The sequence below is a fragment of the Dasypus novemcinctus genome, chromosome 10 (assembly GCF_030445035.2).
Source record: "Dasypus novemcinctus isolate mDasNov1 chromosome 10, mDasNov1.1.hap2, whole genome shotgun sequence".
Taxonomy (NCBI): Eukaryota; Metazoa; Chordata; class Mammalia; order Cingulata; family Dasypodidae; genus Dasypus; species Dasypus novemcinctus.
Genome location: NC_080682.1, coordinates 87,993,079 through 88,000,755, shown reverse-complemented (window position 1 = coordinate 88,000,755; position 7,677 = coordinate 87,993,079). Strand labels below are relative to the sequence as shown.

At 37.1% G+C, this 7,677-nt stretch overlaps 1 pseudogene; it reads right to left on the bottom strand.

The window, feature by feature from the left end:
* Positions 1-4,722: 4,722 nt before the first annotated feature.
* LOC105745843 (olfactory receptor 5p57-like) lies at positions 4,723-5,637 on the bottom strand (annotated as a pseudogene).
* Between the last annotated feature and the right edge of the window lie 2,040 nt (positions 5,638-7,677).

Sequence of the window (7,677 nt, the reverse complement as noted above, 5' to 3'; positions counted from 1 at the left end):
AATGGAGATCAAACCCTTATCAGATACATATTTTCCAAAAATTCTTTCCCACTTAGTGGGCTGCATTTTCACCTTCTTTACAAAGTCTTTTAATACACAGAAGTATTTCCTTCTCTAATCTTTCTTTTTCTTTTGTTTTTTTTTAAATTAAATTTTTAAATTCTTAAATAAGCTTAGATTAGTTAAATGTTACATAAAAATATAGGGAATTACCATATGCCTTGCTCCCTACATCTCCCACATTAGTAATATCATTTATTACTGTGGTAAACTCATTACAATTGATGAACACATTTTGGAGCACTGCCAGTAAGCATGGATTATAATTTACATTGTAGTTTACAGTCCCTCCCACACAGTTCTGTAGGTTATGGAAAGATATATAATGGCCTGTATCTGTTGTTGCAATGTCATTCAGGACAATTCCCAAGTCCCATAAATGGCCCCAAAAAATATATAGAAAGAAAGAGAGAAAGGCAGAAAGAGAGAAGAGAGAGAGAAAGAAAGAAAGAGAGAGAGAGATAAAGAAAGAAAGCATCATTTTGCTGATGACTTGATTTAGGACATCTTCCTGGACTTTAACAATAAGTGAATAAATTCTCATTATTTAAGCTGTACCATCTTATGATATTCCTAGCTTTACACATCCTAGGCAACTAAAACTCACTGCCAGCATATTACAGCGTTAAGACCTTGGTTGTCCTGATTTTACTGAGATGCTGCAATTTTCCATTTACCAGGCCTTTGGGCAACGAGCATTCAGAGGCTCCCTTGTGAAAATTCTAGGTTTCAGACATTGTTCTCTTTGCCCCTATTTGCTTAAAAGCAACCCATTTTATCCTTATTGTTAAGTCCAATCACCCCAGCCAGTGACAGGTGCTCAAAGTGTTTATGGTTAGTCTTGGCTTTTCATTTATTACAGCAATGAACATGTAATATGGTGAAGCTTTTCTCCAATACATATATCTCTGAGGTTATGGGAAAGGAAAGCAAAATTTCCTTCAGTGGATGTGACAGGCAAAGGAACTATCCCCTTAGCCCCACAGATGTCCATATCCTAATCACTGGAAAATATGAAAGATATTAGGTTAGATGTTAGTTTACATGGTAAAGGGATATTAAGGTTTCTGATGAAATTATGGTTGCTATTTGGCTGACCTTAAAATAGAGATTATCCACGATTATCTAGGTAGGCCAATGTAATCACACATGAACTAAAAGTGGAAGAGGGAGGCTGAACAACATTGGTCAGAGGGAGTTGTGCCTAGGAAGAAAAGTATAGAGATATTCAATATTGATTGTTTTGAATATGGCAGAGGGGACCTTGAGACAAAGAATATGGATTACCTATAGATGCTGGTAAAGACAAGAAAACTAAGCCTCAAGGGAGGAACACTTTGATTTTGGCTCAGTGACACCCATTTTGGACTTCTGACCCTCAGAACTGTAAGATAATTTTTTCATCTTTTAGCCCACTATGTTAGTAGTAATTTGTTACAGCAGCTAGAAGCACTAGTACAGTAGTTTACTTAATGTAATAGTGAAAGAGGCCACTCCTACCTCCATTCCTTAGAACCTGGGAACCGTGCATTCTGTCTCTGGGGAAGACAGCATCATATTTTTTGTTAAAGACATATTCCTCATTGTATAGGATAGCAACCAAAGCTAGTAAGGTTGTACCATAACCAAGCCTTCAACAGGCAGTTCCATATTGTTTTCAACCTAAATCTTTCTGAATAATAGGCATATTACAATAGAATTGAATTCTAAGAGCTTGAGCTCTTGCATACATATTTGCATGAAAACATGTTTCTTAGAGGCAATGTTGTATAAATATGGAAATGTGTAAAGCAATCTGTAATGTCATGAATGGTAGTACAGGCAGAGCACTGCAGGTAGAGAAGGCAAACTGGGGCCAGAATATGTTTCTATCTGTGAGGAAAATTACTCCTCCTCCCAAATGGAAGGGATCAAATGTAATCAACCTGCCACCAGGTGGTTTTGGGACCTCTCAGGACGGGGCTGTGCCAAGATCTGATTGAAATATGGCAGGGTAATCATTTAGCAATGGTGGTAGCCAGAAAATTTTGGTGATGGGAACTCCAGAGGAGAGATAATCTGGAGATACAAGTCAAAATAGCCAGTACTAAAACTTCAGGAAATGCTTAAAGCCTGCTAGTATGCTGCCTTCCCAGATAAGACCTTTTCTTCTCCGGTGTCTCTAAAATTCTGTCTACACATCTGCATTTTTGGAATTGATCTACATTTCAATGTTTTTTTCTTTTTTTCTACCTCACCTTCTTCTATAGCTTCTCTGAGTCATCCAGTTCAGTGACGTCTATGCTTGGATATCATTTTGATGCATAATTCATGTGCGTTGAATGAATGAATGAATGAATGGTGATTAGATGACTGAGTGATGGACCTGCTATATCCATCACAGAAGCCATGGAATACTTAATATCTAAATATAGAAGATTCTATGTGACTTTCAGTCACATGTTGTAGAAAACTTCAGTAGGCTCAGTATCTCATTACAGACTTACATTTGGAGATCTAAGAACTAGATTAAAAGCTCCAAAATAATTTAATTCCACTAGAAACTCCAACCTATTGATCCATTATCTTCTCATAATTCACTACTCCCCTCATGTCCTCAATTTCCTCCTTACCCTAGATTCCACATTCCACATAATTATCCTTTTCTCATACTCCCAAACAACACACCTCTTCTTTCATTCTACTCCCCTGGTGGAATCACATCTACTTAAATAAAAAAATGTGCCCTCTCCAGAACTCTATTCAAGGAGTTGAGCTCCTGTGGAGACCAAGGCACAACCATGCTGACTGTTCTAACACAATTTTAACTAGCTGAGAAATAGAGGGTGGGTTAGTGGTGTTTGGGAAGAAAATCCAAAAAGGGTAACAGATGATAGAGAAGAACTGGAGTCAGAATTTCATATGGATCAAATACTTAATAATACGCAAGTCACTACCTCCGGTTACCCCAAAATATAAGGCATACAAGGTACTTTAGGAGTCATCTTGGTTTCTTGTGTGTTGGGTGATAGGAGGACAGTGGATCCAAGTCACATATTAAGGACCACCATGTTGAGGTTCACTTCTTGAAAAATTAAAACATGGAAAGAAGCCTCCTTTGTATAGTTTTAGATAATCTTTTAGAAAATTAATTTGAAGCTTAAAGTTCTTTTTTTCTGGCTATTTCACTCCCAAACTCTAGTGGAAATACAAAATCATCCTATACACTAATGGAAGTAAGTCATCTAATTTCCATGAATGCTGGACAAGCTTCTTCACAGAGATAAAACTTCTTGGAAAAGTAAAAGATTCTCAGAAGACATCATGTTACACTCTTGATATTTGTACAGAGTACTTGGCCCTATTCAGGGCAGGAAAGAAAAACACCTCCTAGTTAATTTCAACAGAAAATAATTTAATCCAGAGAATTTCATGCTTAAAAAATTATTAATGGCCTCAGAAAGTAGAATTCAAGGTACTACAACCAGACTTTTGGTTTCAAGATCCTACTATTGTAGCTAAAATTCAGAGATGAGGAAATGAGGCTGCTACTTCAGCCACTTAAATAAACTGGACTTAAAGTAAAAACAACAAAAACAACAACAAAAACACAGTAGAATTATTGCTGATATTAAATAGAAGAGTCAGAGAATATAAGTTCTAGTAAGATTAACCCAGTGTTCATATTTTTTACTAAGGGAAAACTTCAGGTTCCAAAACATGTTATCTCTTTTTTATTAAAAAATGTATTCACACAGAAAAGAGTGACTGGCAATAAACACAAAAGGATCTGTAATACTACAAAAAAAATTTTAATTCTAGTAGTGAAAATTAGTTTATTTGAGGGAGAGAATTTTCAGGGCTGTTGTAACAGTTCCAGGGCGATTATATGCATGAAATCTGAATATTTTCAGTATCAGAGGCCATAGAAATAGAATGGGAAAAAATTCAACAAACATCATAGAAGTGTGCAGCATACATTTCCCCAGACTGACACAACTTAAAAAATGTCCTAACGTAATTTACATCTCCATTCTGATACTGAGCTATGTCATCCTAATTAGCCCCCACTAAACTGTCCTTTGAGAATTCTGTCAGGTGTTTTGTAGAATAGATTCTTAAAAGGAAAAATCTAGTGATGAGGTGGGTTTCAGATATCTTCTGAGTTGACTGGTCACTGTTAACCTACAGAAGCACTGTAGAAGGGATCCTGATGATCATGCTTAAATCATAGGTCAACAGAAGCTTTCAACAGCCATTGTCACTGGTTTCAACCTTAGGATTATCTGCAGAGCATGGAAACTGTATTTCTCAGTTTCTCTTGGATGTCAACACTAATACTGATTTCTCTTTCAAGGAGTTTCAGATGCTTCCAGTGATGGTAATTCCAAAGACTGTATGCAAAGAGCACAATGTATTTGAAAAGATTTGTACTTACAGATGCAAGAAATGGTGAAAGGAAAAAGGCATAAAGTATATATATTTGGCCTCTATGTGCCTATCCTAGTGAATCCACATTTATTTTTCACACTGAAAATTTTCTTAAGAATAATGCAATGAAACCTGTGACTCTACATTATTGTGATTATAAGCCAAAATTTACTTAGTATTATGTTCTTTCATCTGCAGGAGAGATCCTCAATATATGGTATTTATTATTTAAATCAGATTTGTTCAGGACCACTAATGAGTTCTAGCCATGCATTTTCTCATGGCCTCTTTAACCTCCTTATTCCTCAAACTGTAGGTGAGAGGGTTCAACGTGGGAATCACCCTAATGTAGATCACAGACATCACCTTGTTCTGGTCAATTGAGTAACTGGACTTGGGCGTCAGATAAGTGAATGCAATGGTCCCATAGAACAGAGTGATTGCAGCGAGGTGGGGGATACAGGTGGAGAAGGCCTTTTGCTGCCCTTCTGTGGAATGCATTTTCAGGACTGAGGAAAGGATGTAGACATAAGAGAGTGTTACAAACACAATGATGGAGCCAGAAGAGATAGCTGAAAGTATTTTGAAAGTAAAATGGGAACAAGAAAGGTCCAAAAGTGGTGAATAGTCAAAGAAACAGTAATTGAGTTTATTTGGCTCTCAGAAGGACAGTCTTAATAAACAACCAGTAAATGTCCAAGCATTCAAATACCCACCATTATAGGATGTTCCCACTAAGAGAATACAGATTCTGCTGGACATGTGCATACAGTAGAGCTATGGTGACCAAATGGTTCCATACTGATCATAAACCACGCCAATATCGAGGAAGGACTCAGTTGTCCCAAACATGACCACAGAACAGGGCTGGGCTACACAACCAGAGAAAGGGAGAGAGGTTCCTTCCCTGAAGAAGCCCAAGAGCATGACAGGTGTGACTGATGAGGAGTCCCCAATGTCTACAAAGACCAAATGTCAAAGGAAAAGTTGCATTGGGTTGTGAAGCTTAGAGCTCCTTTGGATTATCATGATTATGCTGACAATGCCCATTAAGGTGGTCACAAGGATTCTAAGAAATTGAATAAATAAAATGTCACAAAATGTAGTGTCCTCTGTTAAACTCAAAATAATGAACTCTGTCACAAGTGTTTGGTTTTCAGTCCCCATCTAAGTGGATATTAATGGAAGAAAATACTATGGTTTGTCTACTTACTTTTACAATAGGTATGTAATAAAAATTATATACATGTATATGTACTTTTTTTGATTTCACAAAATGCTTTCTCACACAATGCTTCATGTAAGACTTGAGAATATAAAGTTCATTGACATAGGGCCAGGAGTTCTCAAAAACCTTTCTTTTTTAAAAAATATAACATACGCAACTCTTATTTTGGGAATCTTAGTTTAGTCAGAGAGTGGAAGGTTCTGAAACAATCCACAGGAATAGTGTGTGTCAGCTAAGGAATTTTCATTAAATTCTTCTCATTAATAAGCAGCAGAGGGTCATACAATGGACTTGAGAATTCTGTTTCTTTCCATGGTCCTCTTTTTTGGACCTGACTTCTAGGGTTAGATATGAGAGTGGGAGCTTTCTCATGGGATCACAGGATGCCCAACTTCTGAAGTCCCTAGAAATAGTCCACTCTAGCTTCCTTATTTTATAAAGTTAGAAACTGATATAAAAATTTTATGTATCTAATTTTGGGTCAAATGACTTTCTGGCAACTACACTGAGACTAAAATCCATATTCCTGGATATGGTAGATTGAGTGAAGTACCACAATTTAGGCATATGATCAATCTTAATCCACATGTCTGTGGTGTGAACCCCTGGATCAATAAGACTTTTGAACATGACCAATTAAAACAGGGTGGGCCTTATTCTGGAATACTGGAGGACTTTTAAGGAGAAGAAATCAGAAGCCAGGGTCAGGGATAGTTACAAGGAGAAGCCAGAAAATGAAGTTATTTGAACCAAGAAGAGAAAAGAGAGGACATTGCCATGTGATGCAAGAAATGGATATAAGCCAAGGAACACCAAGCATCACTGGCAGCCAGCACCAGAATGTTACAGATTTGGGAACAAAGAGTCACCTTGCTGACGGCTGAAGTTTGGACTTCCCCTAACTTGAAATCCATGAGCCAATAAATTCTCATTGTTTAAGCCAGCCCATAATGTGGTATTTATCACCTGGAAAACTAAACGCTGGACTCCATGGCCAAGAAGTATTTTCTTTCCTAAATCATTACATATTTATATGACACCAATTTTTCCTGCATTTCTTAAAGAGGGTAGAATATGTGAAAGTATATTTAGTTTATTATTCTTAAAAAGATTTATAAAATTAACTTAACATATTAATAAGACCTCTAATCCTTAGTTATTAATAAGAAATATAATCCTGAAAGAGGTTTTGGAATCCAATAATTTACCTAAAGAATAGAGTATAAGGTACTAGCAATTCTGTGGGGCAAATGATTATGAGCCACCTTCAGTGCCCAGAATCCAGGTAACTGATGTATCCTTGTATTCTGCTGAATGGTTATGAGTTCCTGGTAGGTGGGGAATTGAATTTAACTGGGACTGTCTTTTTCCAGAGCAACAGAGGAGGTAGATCTGTCTGAGAATATCTGAGAATAGATGCAAGGTACAGAGTAAAATAGTCATTAAATTTAGCTAGGCAATATTGAAGTGAGTATATGAGACATGTAAAATCAAAGAAATGGTGGTAGGCCCCAAGGTAATTGAAGGTTTTCTGTAATTAGTGTCCTAGAGATAATGAGATGGATAGATAGGAACTGCTGGTGAAGACTATTGTTTGGGATACTTAAAATTGAGGTTATGGAGAGATTACAGTTATTGGTAAATGACAATATTAAACTCTAGGATGAAGAAAGATGATGCAAAAGTCAATGGATGACTGCAAATGTAGGAGGAAAGAAAAGAAGCATTGAATAGTATAGCTTGGTGACACAAAATTCCACTCTGGGTGTTTTGAGGGAGGAGAGAGAGAGAGAGATTGATCTAAGTGGCAATGGGGGAGAGAGAAGACCCTATCCACCATCAGACCCAGAGGTATGAGTGGTTTTGAAAACTCATCCCTTGAGAAGCTGCAGAGAAATCATTGTACTCAGAGGAGAGCCAAGTATCCTTTGAACAGTGAAGAAAATCTTCAAAAGAGCCGAAGGGCTCAGGGAAGGGGT